Below are 13,275 nucleotides of genomic sequence, written 5' to 3'. Positions count from 1 at the left end.
TCACTGACTTCTTACATTTTCTAACTCTTGCTATACATTTTCTACTACTCTAACTAGGATAATTGTTCAATTTGTCCAGCTCCTTTTGCCATTTGATTTCTTTCTGCCCTCATGAAGCTCTAAAATAATAGTCTTCATCCTTTGTTGGCTTAGTTATCTTTTTGTCTTGAAATCTCGTTTGATTCCTCTCTGCCCAAACAAGATATACAACAGTTGCATATAGGAACCTTAACAATTGTGCTTTAACTCTGCTCGAACTTCTCTTTTCTAGCCATTCTGTTTCAGCATTCCAGCTCCCTATGATATGTGTTTCCCCCAGCCATTTTAACAGGGTTGCCCACAGTTGTCTGGAGTAATCACATTCAAAGTATAAGTGCTCCATTGTTTCTTCAATAGATTTTTCACACAACACACAATCGGTAGCTATTGATATGCCCCATTTTCTTAATCTATCAACTGTTGTGAGCTTCTTGTGCATAGCCAATCACAAGATAAATTGATGTCTTGGCAGAACTTTTGAACCAATTGTTATCTTCTTCCAACTACACTTAGGATATTGGGGCATTGTTGCAACATATAATTTCTTTATACTCAACTTCCCTTTGCTACAATACTTGTTCAAGTTAGCTCTTGGATCCCTTTTAGCCAACCATTCTCTCGTATCAAATATTTTTCTAATCAACCAACAGGATTGTTTAGGTGTTTGAATTGACATAATCTCTTTTCTTTTTATATAATAGCTATGTATCCATTGTATTCAGAGATCGTCCTTCTTTTCAGTAATTGCTCAAAGAAGCTTACAAAGAGCAGCTTTATTCCAGTTCACTATGTCAATTATATTCAATCCTCCTGCTGAGTATGACATACAAACTTTATCCCATGCAACCAATGCTTTTCTTGAGGTTTCAGTGTTTCCAGTCCATAGAAATGTTCGACATGCAGTTACTATCAGCTTAGATATCTTCTTTGGAAGTAAGAAAATCTGTGTCCAGTAGGTTTGCATTTCAAAGATCACACTCTTAATCAATTGTACTCGACCACTGTAAGAAAGAAATTTAGTTGACCAGCATTTGAGTCGAGCAGTAATCTTTTCTACTAATGGCATACATTGTTGTATAGATAACTTCTTTGCTGACAATGGGACTCCAAGGTATTTGAATGGCACCTCCCCTGCCGCAAACTCATCTCCGTCATCATCTCTTTCTTAAATTCTTTTGAAACTCCTGCAATATATAAGGCACTTTTCTCCATATTTACCTTCAGTTCTGATACTTCTGAAAAGTGCTGGAATCTGCTCATGAGTAATCTAATTGATATCTTATCTGCTCTACAACACAATATAAGGTCATCTGTAAAACAAATATGAGTTATTTTCTGCTTAGCGCACCTCGGATGGTAATTGAAGTTTGGTATTCCTTCCAATGTCTTCAAGGATCGATTAAAGTACTCCATTACCAAGACAAACAAGTAAGGAGACATTGAGTCTCCTTGTTTAAGCCCTTTTTTTTTGCTTGGAATCTTGTTGTTAATCCTCCATTAAGCAATAGAGAATAACTCACTGTTGTTACACATTCCTTACCAACTGCACAAACTTCATAGGCATACCAAACTCAATCAGAATCATTCTTAAAAATGGCCATTCGACTGAATCATACGCCTTTCATATGTCTACCTTAATTAAACACCTTGGTTATACCCCTTCTTTGTATATCCTTTGAATAACTCATGGGTTATGATCACATTATCCAATATATTTCTCCCCTCTATAAATGCAGATTGGGTTAGCCCAACAATATAATCAACCAATGTCTTCAGCTTTACTGTCAGGATTTTTGCAATTATCTTGTAGACTGTGGAGCAACATGCTATTAGTCTAAAATCCTTTACATATGTAGGGCTATTCACCTTGGGCACTAGAGTTATTGTTGTACAATTTATACTTTTCAACAATTTCCCATTATCAAAGAAATCTTTAATGGCTTGTTTGACTTCACTTCCAATAAGTTTCCAGTATATTTTGAAGAATTCTGCAGGGAAGCCATCTACTCCTGGACCTTTATCATTAGGTAACTCTTTAATTGTCAGCTCTATATCTTGTTCTGTTATTGGTCTGACCAATTCCTACTGTTGTTCATTTGTGAGACAAGGGCCCTTCCTAGTTGTTTCCAGATCTATACATGTTAGTTCTTCAGCACACTCTCCTAGTAAGGGTTGGAAAAAGCTTGTGAATTCTTGTTCTATCATTCTTGGCTATGTAATCCTGGCCCCTTGATCATTGCATATTGAACCAATTCTATTTCTTACTTGTCTTGCCTTCAGCTGTGCATGAAAGAACTTGGTATTTTGATCTCCTTCTTTTATCCAGACTGCTCTGGATCTCCGTCTCAGCACCTTCTCATTCACTTCTTCCCATTTTATTGTCTAGCTTATCAGTTCCCTTTCTTTTGTAATTAACACATCATTGAATGGATCTTTGTCAAGCTTCTCCTGAGTGATCTTCAATTGTTGTCTTAGGCTATCCAGCTTCTTTTCTAATGATGGCATCTCTTTGTTCAGCTTCAACACTCTATCTTTTAATCTCCTCAATTTCATCCATGCAGAATACATTTTGTATCCTTCTATATGTTGTCCCCATACTTCTTTAACAGCTTGTTCAAACTCCTTATTATGCAATAACACATTATATAATCTAAACGATTTAGGCATATAAGACTTGACTACCATTGTGTTAATGACAATAGGAGAATGATCTGACACACCTTGGTTTTCAAATATAGCTTCTACACTACTATACTTTGTCAGCCAAGCAACATTACCAAATGCCCAGTCTATATTACTATAGATTCTATCATTTACATCCCTCTTATTATACCAAGACCATTGCTTCCTTTTCTGTTTAGTTGTTCCACCCCAATATCATCAACACATCTCTGAAAGTCCACCAATTCTGCTTGTTGTACTCGTTGTCCATTAATTCTATCATCAACAAACAACATACTATTCAAATCTCCTATTAGCAGCCATGCCTCTTGAATATTACTCTGAATTTTCCTTAATTGATCCCATAAGTTCCTCTTTTCTGAAAAGTGTTCTTTCCATATACAAAAGTACTCTGTGTACTTTTATCCCTTACTTTGCAATGGACTAATTGATCACTTGCTAAGGTTATATTGACTTGCACCGGTTGTTGTTAATACCTAATTTTTCCTCATATATCTTTAGTACATATATATACTTTCAAAATAGCACAAATGCAGCTATAAGCATGCACAAGCATTTTGTAATTTTTCTATAATTTTTGAAAGCTCCAAATTGATTTATTTCTTCTCTTTTTATTTATAAAATTTTCAATAATTATCTTTCAAATTATTTTCGTGGTGATTTAGTCATCTAAATTCTTTATTTATGCCAAAATTTTATTTAAATATTTTAGTGCATTTTTTATAATTGCATTTACATTTTTAGGCTAAATTGCATATCTTTGCAATAATATCCCTACTAACGCATAATTACGTTATTGATGCATAAAATGATCTCTTATGTTTTTAAAATATTAAACAACTATTTTAAATTATTTTATTACACGAAAATACTTTTTAGAAGTCATTTATTATTTTTTATAAATTATATAGGATTAAAAGTGGCTATTTAAAATCTAGCCTATTTTTATTTCAATTTCAACCTTAATTCTAACCCAATACCCAGCCCAACTTTAAAACCTAAACCTACCCAGGCCCAAATACCCATCTTCCCAACCAAATACCAGGCCAAATCCTGGCCGTTGATCATTTTGATCAACGGTCCAGGTTCCCCCTTTCCATAATTAACCTAACGACCCCCCCTAACCTACACTACTACAAAAAAGACCTTTAGCGGCAATACAAAATGGCTTTAGCGGTAATAACAATAGCCGCTATATCTTTTACCAGCCAATAGTGTTTTGCCGCTGATGCTGGGATCGGCAAAGCCTTAGCGGCTTTTCTCTCAAAAGCTGGTATAAGGTATGTTTTATTGCCGCTAAAACATATTATCTTTAATGGCTATTGTTTGTGGCAATTATAATGGATACTAAATCCAATCCAAAATGGTCAACTATACTTCTTTAGCATCCATTTTTATAGCCGCTAAATTGCCGCTAAAAATCAATATCTTTAAAAGTCACTAGCGATAATAGCAATAATTTGGCGACAATTAATAATAGGTATTACATTTGTATAAAATATGACCCAAATAATAAAATATATTAATATTAATTAAAAAAAACGTAATATATCTCATTAAATCTTAACAAACAAAAGGAAGTATTAATCAAAAATATTAATATCACGGTAACTTAAAACATAAAAATATATTGTTTGGACAAAATAGCTAATGTCATCATAGTAATGATCCAGAATGATGGTCTTCAAATGATTTCCACAACTTTTCATCATTTTAAAATCTTCCAACCACTAAATTATCGAACATCAGACTGTATGACCTGAAATTATAAAATAATTGTGTTATAGCATAAATATAATATGAAAAAACATCTTGAAGATTCCATCAATGTTAGATACTTTGTCAGTCAACTCCCTCGCCTAACATCTATAAGCAAAAACAACTACATTCTTTTGATCGTGCATAACGAAGAATCAAAATCTTAACATAACGAAGAACCATGGTCAAGCTTCAGCTATTATTTGAACATCAATGGCTTCATAGATGAATTTATAGTCCTATTCCCTTCATAAACTAGCTCTTCATGAGGATTCTCTAGAGGGACAACTGGATGAAAAAACTCGAATGATGCATATGTGAATTGGGAAAAGGTAAACTGAGTAACTCTAAACTTAGCCATAAACATGAAGTGCTGAAACATGAGACTAGTGTTATAGCTAATAGTGCAGATTTTATAGCTAACAATGCATTTTCTTTTGCAGGAACAACTGAATTTTATTTTTTCTCACAGATTCCTAGTGCTGGAAGGAGGCTACTAAACCTCGACAAGTCACAAACTCCAAATCTAAGGATTAGAATTGCTAACATAAGACCACCAGATTGAGAACTCGGCATGAGGGCATTTACACGACATATGGAACACCACATGAAAGGAAGATCTTAACTGGAAAGCTAAAGGTTCACTGCGCAAGATATTCTATCACTCCAGTGAAGAGTCACACATTGATCTAAAGTAATAGCAAACTGGTGGAGATAATAGGAGCTTTATTACGACAAAACCCATCAGTATTGCTAGCACCGAACAACCAAATGTCAGCCACTACAAACCAGAACGTTTGGATACTCAAAATCAACTAATATCACTGAAGCATCTGAGCAAACATGGTCTGTTGCGATACTTTGTAGAACAACACACATCTTCAAAGACAAGTCAATCAACCTGAGAATAGTGAGCTTTGATTACTTAACTGTTTGGATTGGAAATCTTTGGACGGAGTACTTACTGTATGGTACTGTGCATTTATCCAGTGGTATTAGCATTTTATGATGTTCATTCTGGAATTGCTTAGCTCTATATGGGAAACAAATGCAACTCTTTTTCTGATTTATCTTAAGGAAATATCATAGTACCTTCCAAGTGCTGTCCTCCAAGAGCTAATCCTGTAAGAGCTGTTAAGTTGCATCTCTCTCTCTCTCGGTACAGTTCCAGTGAAGTCATTATTGGATAATAACAAGATTTGAAGCTTTATGCATTTTTTTAGGTTTGGTGGAATAATGCCATCTAGGATATTGTCTGAGAGGTAAAGCCCTTCCAAGTTTGGAAGATGGTCACATATAGTTGTGGGACACTTACCAGTAAGATTGTTTTTGGAAAGAGCAATGACTTGCATCATTGTAATGTTAAATATTGATGGCGGTATAGGGCCTCTAAGCTGGTTATCTTGCATATCTAGGATAGTCATATAATTATCTTATATAATATAAAGACAATACACTAAATTCACAATCTCTTGATAGCCACTTGTTGCTAATATATAATGTTTGACAATATTGTTATCTTTGAGTCTTTATAGCAAGTCCGTCACAATAATAAAATATATTCTCCTCTTCACATAGCCTTGAAAGGGGCTCGACATATAAGTGAGTTCTAGTAGTGCTAGTGTCAATAAGGGCAAAATACTCAATTGTTATTTGTTTAATGATCTCACCCAATTCAAAATATTTTGGTATTACATGCCTACGCATTTCAAAATCTGTTGAGAATTCTTTGTAGTCCCTGAATGTCTCCAAATTTAGTTAACTCCAGAACAACAACTATGCTGGAAATGATGCTCAAGTTAACAGCCTTACATAGCTGGAAAACAACAGGAAGTTTCAATCAAAAGGCATCCTAATGAGAAAAGCATCACATTTATTGGAAGCACAAATGTCTCAAAGATTGGTTGCACGCACACACCAATGCACTATTAGACAGTCACAACTATCGAAGGTGTCCATTAAACATTAAAATCTATTTGCTACTTTCTTTAAATCTGTTTGCTACTGTCTTTCCCTGTTTACAAGAAGGAAACTCCTAGGCAGGCTCTAATAGAAACGTTTAATACAATAAAAATGATATCATATATGCATGACAAAAAAAGTTTAAAATATTATAGTTTGTAGTTTTCACAGGTTTACTTGCTCATTCATCAAGGTGGCAATACTTTTTGATCCTCCTGTGTGAGGCATCGTTTGCTTGGCCCTATTGTTTCTATTTGCTTGGGTATGTCTCTGTCATTGAAATATTAAAATGATATCTTATAAACCTTAAACAAAAATTGAGCATACCTAAAATCAAAACGCTATGAAAATGACCAGGTAATAGAATATAATCTTATTACCAAGTTATAACACAATCATCCGTGCAAGTGTCCGAACAGAAAACCTTACACACGCTAGATAACACCCTCTTTGTTAATATGCATCAAGAAGAACAAAATTTTCTCCATCCAATCACCAAAAAAACTATACAACTACATGTACAATTGATATGGCAAATAATAAACAGTGAAAGTAACATGCTAAAAATTTAATGTGTTATTAACTATCATCTTTCTCTGTCAATATTCCAATTTTATCTTTACAGATTTGCCATGATACTTTATTGCAGCTACTATTGGGATATATAGCAACTTATCGTGACCTATGATAAAAGGAGTTGACTGAGAGTCGATCAAAATATTCCAAAGCTAACAGAGGAGCTTTTACTAACCTTGCAAGCTGCCACTACCTTATAGTAATTCAAAGTTTTAACAGATGAATTTCTCCTACTATTCATTATGACTGCATATCAAGTAAAACTCTTTTATTTTAGATAGTCAGAAATTCAAGGAGAAAATATAAAAATTTAAGAGATTTCGTAGAATCAATACTAGTAGCAAAGTTAATCATCCACTAAGCCTACAAAAAACTAGTATATGGCTTTAACTATTTGAGGCAAATGCCTATTGCACTATAAGTTCTTCTACAACACTTACCTCATAGAATTTTTTTTTTATGACAATAAAAAAAAGCATTTTGTGTTTAAAGGAAATTACAGAGCAGATAGAGCGTGATTTACAGCAAACTCATCAAGATTTGAATTCTTCTCAGGAGACTCACCACTGTTTGGGAATATTCGTCTAAAAATTATTTGTATCTCTGAACTCCTGAGAAAGTATAACTTCAATAGTGACTTGAATTATAGTTTAGACTTGGTAATCAATTCTCAAACTACGAATTGACACTAACAAGTCTATATTTGCCTAATGTCTAAGTAAACCTCTTAATAGAGTTGGTAGAGGCTCTTGTAAAAGAAGGTTAGTTAATGAGATGTAATGAGCTTTTTGTTAATGAGATGTAATGATGGCTACCTTATCTACTATGATTTTGATACAAGAACATCTAGGTGAACCTTCAGAAATTCTTTCCTATACATTCTCTCTTTCCTCTTGTCTCAATTACTTCATTAAATTCCACTTATAACGCTACAATCTTAAAGTGTACTCCAACCTCCTTTGTTCGTTTTATGTTCAAGTCTGCATTATTCTACCAAAATCTCAACTCTCAAATGTATGGTCATATATAAGCAACTCATGAAGGTGCAAACACTTGAATCTAAAACCTTGACGAACTAAGACTAAGGGAACAAAGCATCTTGAAGTTAAATCCCAGAATTGCTCAAAATGAGATTATACAGTACATTATATTTAATTATAAGAAAGATTGAGGAACAAATCATCTTGAAGTTAATTCCTAGTAGTCCTCTAAAATGTAGTACATTAAATTAAATATAATAGGAACTGTAGATATCAATAATTATGAAATAACATAAAAGAGTAGATGGGATATAAGTACTTTTTGCTAGATTATTCACAATACTGCAAATACAAAATAACAAGTTGGTCACTATAAGACAACAAAAAGAAACTTTATTCAGCAAAAAGACACATTTTAGGCCATACCTCCAAATGTTGCACTTGTAGCAAAAAGCATCAAAAGAGGAGGAAGCTGCAGGACAAAATCTCAAAATAAAAAAGAATGAAATATATAAAACGAAACTGAATATTGCCTATCTACTCAAATTTAGAGAGAGCGAGAAGGGACAAATCTAGTATACAATTAAATGGAGGATTGACAAAGAAAAAATGAGAAACAACTGAAAAGGATTAATAGCCCTATCCCAATAAAATAAAAGTCATCTTGGTCCCTTCACACATTGATTAACGAAAGTGATACCTGAAGAGCTTGTACATGAAAAACGTTTATCACAAATTCGTAGGATAAAAGAGAAACAAAATAAAAATTAAAGACAAGAAAGCACAGAATGAATTGACCAATTATTGCGCCTGTATTGAATCCATCAATTGCACAAAGCAATCCATCAATTTCTTAGCCATCCTATTCAATGGCACATCAAAAAAGACATCAGATCAAAGTCAACAAGAGCAGGATGAAAGTCATCATATTTAAGATAAAGTGTAATCCATTTGAAGTGACCTTCAAATAATAAGCACAACTAGTATATACTAGACTAAAAAATGGAATTTCACGATTGTGTTATCAGCTATGCACCTCCTATGTCCTGCAAGCATTGTTTAAGAATAACAAAACAATTCTTATCTACTTAACGTTCAATGTTTCAAAAGGCCGATAGATCAATGCTAGCTGACTTGGTGAAAAAGCATACCCCGTTACACCATCAGCAATACTCTTGGAGGTCATCCTCACCACCATTCTCATGTCTCAAATTCAAAACACATTTAAAGTGTGATGTGGTATCCGATGAAACCTAGAAATTATCATGCTTCACAGCAAAATAACTTTTAAGAAATAAACCACCAAAATTACTGGTAGGAAGTAACTACTCATTTCATGCCAAAAGCAGTAGCAATATGTGCTTCCATAATAATATTCTAACTTATTTTTTTGACAAGTAATCTGGCTAGCATTTTCACAAACATGTTAGCCGCGAAAATGATCGACTAAAATAACATATGAAACTTGACACAGAACACCTTAAAGACTTAGTAGCCTTTGATGCTTTTTGGCTATTAGAGAAATGAAGAGAAGAAAAAGTGTCTGATACGAGATTTATTTTTCTTTCTCTGTTTCTCAAATCAATCAAAAAAATTGTGGACTGTAACAACTTTAAATTTCGATACCCGATTTTGCTTCTCAAATCTTACTAGAGTTTTAAGTTTAAAATATAAAAGTACTACACCAGTTAAGTATTCATAAACATATGAATAACGATAAAACACATACAAAAAAAATTAATATCATGAATCGTAAATAAGCAGATCAAAAACAAAAAATAGACCAAAAAAAGATCAGATATTATAGAAAAGCACCGGCTAACATGATTCTGTTCGAGAATTTGTGTCACATAATAGAAAAGACGAGACTGATTGGGAAGATGCTCTTTTGGACTTTGTGTATTCGTGGTTTACAAAGAGGAAAGGTATGATTAGGGCAATGCGAGCAGATATATTATCCAGGGAAGGAACATTTAGAATGAAAAACTTGGAGGGAAATGAAATATTCTAAAAGGTTTGTTTCAATTATTGACTTTCACTGGCAATTTCTTTCAATTGATAGCAAAAGCATGACTTTTTCTGGCTATAGCTTATCTGCCGGTAATATTTGGGTCTAGAGGAATAAATTAGCAGCAATAATGTTATTGCAGCTCAATAATTGCCGGTAAATGCCATTTTTGTTGTAGTGCTAATTCATTTCCTACGTTATACCGCCGTCATCTAATCCTCTCTGCTCTCAAACTCTCTCAACCTAACCCTAATCCAATCCCATTGACTCTTATCTATGGCTATCTCCTGTGGCTTCTCACTACCTCCCAGGCCTCCAATGGCCTCTCTCACATTACTCTTGCCATCTCCATGGCCCTTAAGGGACCAAGGCTAGTTGGCTCACATCTATGGTTCTCTCTCGCCTGTTTCAGGCCATTTCAGTGTGATTCCGAGTAAGATCATCCTATATTGACTACGATCTATGGGTTTTTCAGTATGTTTCTTCACTTCTGTGCCGTTCTCTTTGAAAGCCTAAATTTCTTTTTCTGGACCTCTTAGATCTGCACAGATCTGAGACGATCTAGACTTGTTTCATGTGAGTTTTACAATAACCTTAAGTTTCTTTACAAGAATCGTATGATTTTCAAGCGATTTTCATTTTTTCTTAAAACTAGGGTTTCCAGAATTTCTTTTTAAAAATTGTTTGATGATCTTTTGTGTGTTTAATCTTCTGCTTCTCATATATTTTGATTGATTTTATGAGACTACTACAACCTTAACTCGCTTGTACCAAAAGCCCTAAATTTTTGGGGTTCTTCGTTTGGTTTCTGAGTATTAGTACATTTGACTGGTTCTTGCTTTGAGTTCTTGTGATTTCTCATGACTTTCTTGCCCTAATATGCTTCTAATGAATTTCTTAGTTTGACCTTTCACTGATTCTATGTGCTTGTGTTCATCTTGACTATTCATATCAAGACCTGTATCATTCTCCTTGAATCAATGTTGTTCTAACTATTTGTTTTATTAAAGTTATGTGGAATTCTGACTATTCATGTTCTACCTTATTTTATATGTTGCCTCTTTCGTGACTTTCTCTTTGATTATTATGAATCCCTCATTTCTTGGTTTGATTTAAACACTTTCCCTTAAACTTTCGATTATTACTTTTCTACTCGATTCGATTGAATTGCTTGTCTTAATTAATTTTCCCTTGCCTTGTCTGCATTATTGCTTGATTTTTACTGTTATTTCCTTAATTAGAACTCTATGTATCTACCCCTAATTGCTTATTCCAGGTCTTTTGAACTCTTTCCTTATTTGGAACTTGTTCTTTACTGTTTGAAATGACTCTCTTAATTAAGGGAAGACTTGGACTGATTTTACTTTAATTGATTCCGAGATTCTCCAATTACTGAACAATTTAATTCTTACCTTATTTACCTAGCTTTCAAACTACTATATATATATATATGCTTTCTTCTACCCTAATTACACAGAACATTAGTTCACAAAAAAGCACACTTACACTTTGAAGGTTCTCTTTCTCTTCTGCTATTTGTGATACTTGCTAATCTAGCCGGCTGAAAGCCAAGGCTAGATATTGGAACTTCATTTTCTTTATGCACCCTTTTCTTCAACTGGTATGTCTCTAGTTAAGTTTTAGAATCCAAACCTTATATGTTTTCATTCCTGCACTAGTTCATCAGTTATGAGCTCAACTTGTATTCCTGCTTACTTCTTTGCTCAGCATGTCTAAAATCTTCCTGTTCAATGTACTCTTTATATTCTGCACTCCTTCTTGCTTTGCCTAGCATGTCTAAAATTCTGTCTTGTTCAATGTATGCACTCTTTCCTGCTTATTTTTTTGCCTAGCATGACTAGCCTGTCAAAGTCCCTAATATCCTAAGTGTTTATACAGTATGATTGACTATATGTTTTCTCTATACCCTATCCATGCACCCCAAAGTGACTCTTATGTGCCCCAATCCTTTTACCCATATGTAAGATCTGTTTGTTAGGTGTTTTATGAATCTGGATGTTTTTATGACCAATTAATTGTCTGTTGTTATGGTACTCTTATCAAACTATCTTTTACCACAAAACTATTGCATGCTTCTGAAAAATCTCTTTTACTTATGAAGTTCTCTCTATACTATTTTCAAAACCTTTTCAAAATTATGTCAAGCACTCTCACTTCACTCTTAGAATATCCTCTTATGTGTGTACTACCTTGAGATCCTTGAGATCTCTCTAAACTCTGGCATGTCAGATCTGGCCTTTCCACACTGCACCTAAATCAGTTATAGTTTGAGAAAAGGTCTAGGTGTGAGCACTGCCCTGGGATCCTTGAGGTTCTTAGGGAACTCTGACATACCTAGACACGAAATTGTCTGTGGAACTTTGGCATTTGAGGCTATTGGAGGCTTGGGAAGTCATTTGGGCCTGTTTCAGGCTCCCTATAATTAACTTCTTCTTTTTCTTTATTTGTTTATGTAATTTATTCAGCTGGTCTATAATAATTATTTCTAAATAACATTGGGGTGATTAGTGAAAAGGGGTGGGTAGTTATATATGTTGGGTAAATCGGGTAGATACCATGCCTATAGGATCATGTTAACACATTGGCTATGTTTGCTTTAATATTAGAAACCATGCCTATAGGATCTAAATGGCTCTAGTAATAGAAATCATGCTTATAAGTTCAAGAGTCAGCTTTAATAACTAGATACCATGCCTATAGGGATTAAAATCAGCTCTAATAGAAATCATGCCTATAGAACTTAAAATCAGTTTAGTTAAACAAATCAGTTTAATTCATGTTAGTTCATTCTGAATTGGTTTAATTAACTGTCCGCTTCTTTAAACAAGTTTTCAAATGCTGCCTTAAGATAAATACAGTTAGAAAGCATGTCTTTAGGATCTCAAGTTGTCCGTTTTAAAAAACTGTTCACTGTTTTACTTCTTTCTAATCAATATAGATACCATGCTCTTAGGACACCACTGTTATGCGTTTAGGCAAGCCTCTAGGGTGATTCAAATTTTGCAACTATAAAACTGTGCTTTGTTATTTTTAAAAATGTTCAGATTTAACAAGTCTAAATCAGTAGGCAAGCTAAATAGGTTTTTGACACTTTGTCCTAATTCAATACTGTATAATCCCTGCTTACCTAGATATCATGTTCTAGGATTTTCTCTTAAACACCTAACTGTTGTTTGAAGACGTGCATTTATCTGTTATATTTGTGAAGGTGACTGTGAGCCTGTAATTTGTTCTCTTTAAATGCAATCC

The 13,275-nt window shown here is 33.9% G+C and overlaps 2 long non-coding RNA genes across 3 annotated transcripts; one reads left to right on the top strand and one right to left on the bottom strand.

Moving 5' to 3' along the window:
• The first annotated feature begins 129 nt into the window (after nt 1–129).
• Nucleotides 130–5,940, top strand: LOC142170813 (uncharacterized). Its single transcript, XR_012700426.1, has 2 exons — nt 130–4,811; nt 4,923–5,940. It is a non-coding gene; the product is annotated as an uncharacterized LOC142170813 (long non-coding RNA).
• Nucleotides 4,232–10,599, bottom strand: LOC107775944 (uncharacterized). Of its 2 annotated transcripts, XR_001645841.2 has the most exons (3): nt 8,424–10,469; nt 6,619–6,711; nt 4,232–4,480 (listed from the first exon to the last, which is right to left on the bottom strand). It is a non-coding gene; the product is annotated as an uncharacterized LOC107775944 (long non-coding RNA). The 2 variants fall into 2 exon arrangements; XR_001645840.2 differs by lacking the exon at nt 6,619–6,711 and having other exon boundaries at nt 8,424–10,599.
• Between the last annotated feature and the right edge of the window lie 2,676 nt (nt 10,600–13,275).

The sequence above is a fragment of the Nicotiana tabacum genome, chromosome 16, assembly GCF_000715075.1.
Source record: "Nicotiana tabacum cultivar K326 chromosome 16, ASM71507v2, whole genome shotgun sequence".
Classification (NCBI taxonomy): Eukaryota; Viridiplantae; Streptophyta; class Magnoliopsida; order Solanales; family Solanaceae; genus Nicotiana; species Nicotiana tabacum.
Note: the sequence above shows the minus strand (reverse complement) of the source record. Positions and strands in the feature narration are given on the sequence as shown.